The sequence below is a fragment of the Ciona intestinalis genome, unplaced genomic scaffold, assembly GCF_000224145.3.
Source record: "Ciona intestinalis unplaced genomic scaffold, KH HT000455.1, whole genome shotgun sequence".
NCBI lineage: Eukaryota > Metazoa > Chordata > Ascidiacea > Phlebobranchia > Cionidae > Ciona > Ciona intestinalis.
Genome location: NW_004190776.1, coordinates 1 through 3,045, shown reverse-complemented (window position 1 = coordinate 3,045; position 3,045 = coordinate 1). Strand labels below are relative to the sequence as shown.

The 3,045-nt window shown below is 35.8% G+C and overlaps 1 long non-coding RNA gene across 1 annotated transcript in view; it reads right to left on the bottom strand.

The window, feature by feature from the left end:
- The window catches only part of LOC108950636, a 3,893-nt gene extending 1,540 nt beyond the window's left edge, over window positions 1–2,353 (bottom strand). Inside the window, exons 1-2 of the long non-coding RNA XR_001975299.2 lie at window positions 2,202–2,353; window positions 1,979–2,139 (exon numbers count right to left, since the gene is read on the bottom strand). This is a non-coding gene — a long non-coding RNA (uncharacterized LOC108950636). The remainder of the gene's footprint in view (window positions 1–1,978; window positions 2,140–2,201) is intronic.
- Window positions 2,354–3,045: the final 692 nt, after the last annotated feature.

The following is a 3,045-nucleotide window of genomic DNA, read 5'->3' as shown; positions in this document are numbered from 1 at the left end:
TCATGTGCCATATGTATACTATGTGCCCCATGTGCCGTATGTATACTATGTCCTGAATAGAATAAATGCTGTTTGCTTGTCTGTTTTGTCTGTGCAGACTGTGCTGTATGTATACTATGTGCCCCATGTGCCATATGTATACTATGTGCTCCATGTGCCGTATGTATACTATGTGCTGTATGTGCTAATTTATACTGTATGTATACATGTGCCTGAATGTATAAATGTGCCCCTTGTGCCGTTTTGTACTGTGCATCCATGTGCCATATGTATACTATGTGCCCCATGTGCCATATGTATACTATGTGCTCCATGTGCCATATGTATACTATGTGCTGCATGTGCCATATGTATACTATGTGCTGCATGTGCCGTATGTATACTATGTGCCCCATGTGCCGTATGTATACTATGTCATCCATGTGCCGTATGTATACTATGTGCTCCATGTGCCATATGTATACTATGTGCTCCATGTGCCATATGTATACTATGTGCCCATGTGCCATATGTATACTATGTGCCCCATGTGCCATATGTATACTATGTGCTCCATGTGCCGTATGTATACTATGTGCCCCATGTGCCATATGTATACTATGTGCTCCATGTGCCGTATGTATACTATGTGCTGTATGTGCTAATTTAACTGTATGTATACTATGTCCTGAATAGAATAAATGCTGTTTGCTTGTCTGTGTCGTCTGTGCTGTATGTATACTATGTACGTTACTGTTTATAACATGGGTATGCAACCTTTATTACAGAAGGGTCAGGTATAAATTACTGGGTGCGTTTATTTAACATAGGCGTGAAAAGACCAATATTAGTTTATTTTTGTCTTTAATCTTATGATATTAAACAGGGGTTATCTAATTTATCCCCTGGTAGAAATATAGAGTTTGTATGCATAAATTTCTGAAGAAAACAGCTACTTTAATGTCACATTAAAATACATTCAGTGAAAAATATGCAACTGGCTTCACGGGGCGTACAACTGTGCTATCTGTGCTATATGTATTCTCTCCTGTATGTAATACTTTGTTTGCGTGTATGTGCTCTGTGCGGTATATTATGCTGTATGTGCTCTACAGGGTGTCCCTAAAAACATATATATATATACATTATATACTCTTTAAATAACAGCAATATTTATTTTAATACAAACAAGTTTCATTTAATAAACATTTATTTTAAATATTTTTTCAGGTGTAAATAATGGCAAAAGCTAGACGGAAGGTTGAGGAAGTTAAAAGAAATTTCTTTATTAAAACAAATGTTGCTGTAATGGTCATTTAAAGAGCATATATATATATATATAAATATACATTTTTGGTTGACACCCTGTATAGTGTATATTATGCTGTATGTGCCATTTAACATGTTGTCCATTCGTATATACTCTGTATAACATGTTCTTTGCGTGTATTAGCTTTGTATGCTGCATATGTTTATTATAACACTCTGTTTGGGTGTATGTGCTCATGATGGTTGGAATTGTCCCCGTCGGTATGATTGTATAGTAATATTACTAAAAATGTAACTTACTTTATCCTCGCGTGGCCGGGAAACGACAGTCGTTATAACACAGGTATTCTGTTTCATACACCTCGTGCTGCTTACGAGTTACCAATACCAAGTATGTTACTTTGTGGGTGATTATTATTTTTTTTTGAATTTTTCATTTTTTTGTGTGACTGATAATTTGGACAATCCATTTGGGTTGGAGCAATTGCCGTTAAGTGTCTTGCCCAAGGACACATATGCCCACAATGGGAGCAGTGACAAGCCTTGAATCCATTACCTCTGGGTTGGGAGTCAGTCGTGCTAACCAACTGTGCTACCGCGCTGGACAGGAATATACTAAAGTTAAATGATATTATCGAATAGTATCGATATAATCTGAAACCTCTTAAATCACACAAGACAGGTCAACAGCATTCAATAACACACATTCTACCTTGCTGAATACACTGACCTGGACCAATACTATTCTGCATCATCATCATCTGTAGAGGAAAGCCCCGAAACACCAGCATTCTGCTTTGCTTCTCTTTTGTCTTGATAGAACAAGCTTGTTTTTTTAACCTTTTCTCCTCATACTTTAATCTTATACTGTGGTGCCTTTCTTTTTACCAACTGAAAACAAACGATTTGACGTTTGTTTAATTTCTTAATTCAAAGAAATTAAAAATACAAACCTTTGTCCTTTTTTGTTTCATTTTCCTTCTAAAACTAATATAGGGATTCGTTTAAACTTTCTATTCCTTTTGATTAATAGCTTTTAATTTAAATAACCGTGTGTGAGGTAAACAATATCCTAAATATATTTCAACATTTGGGTCAAAATATTTACGTCACCCAAATTGACGAAACAGCGTAGAAAACGATCCGTATTATAACACGTGTTACCATATTATAATACAGCATGTTTCGAAACGTCTCAACCAATCAGCATATGTCCGTTTGTTAACGACTCAACCGTAACTAATCGGGTGATCTAAGAGAGTACTATTGTTTAGCATTTGCAAACAAAACAAACAATTTATTATATAATTTGATTTGTGTCATTGAAACAAAACACTTAAAGTATGTTGTAACATTTTGAAAAATACGTTTATACGTAGATAGCTAAATACACGCACATATGTATGATATAATAGTACGATAAAATCGTTCGCTATGCAGCCAGACAGCTTTTCGCCTCATCCTTATAAAGATCATCATATATTGATGGAATTACTTTGTTAATTTTATGTTCCATTACTATGTCGCACAGGAGTTCTTCTCTCGTTTTAGAATACAGTTTCAAAAGCCTTTCTTTCCAAGCCCCTGATGGTTTTTCAACCCATGCAAAATACTCCCGATAAGCAGTATCATTTTTATCAAGTACCATCAAGTATTTTGCCAGCTTAGCTGGACTTTTAAAGTCATCAGCATGTATAAATGATCCCGGTGGGGCCAGTCGCGTCACATCAGCTTTTGAAGGTCCCCAAACTACAGGAACTCGCCCATCTAATATTCCTCTAGCCCAAAACTTCTCAG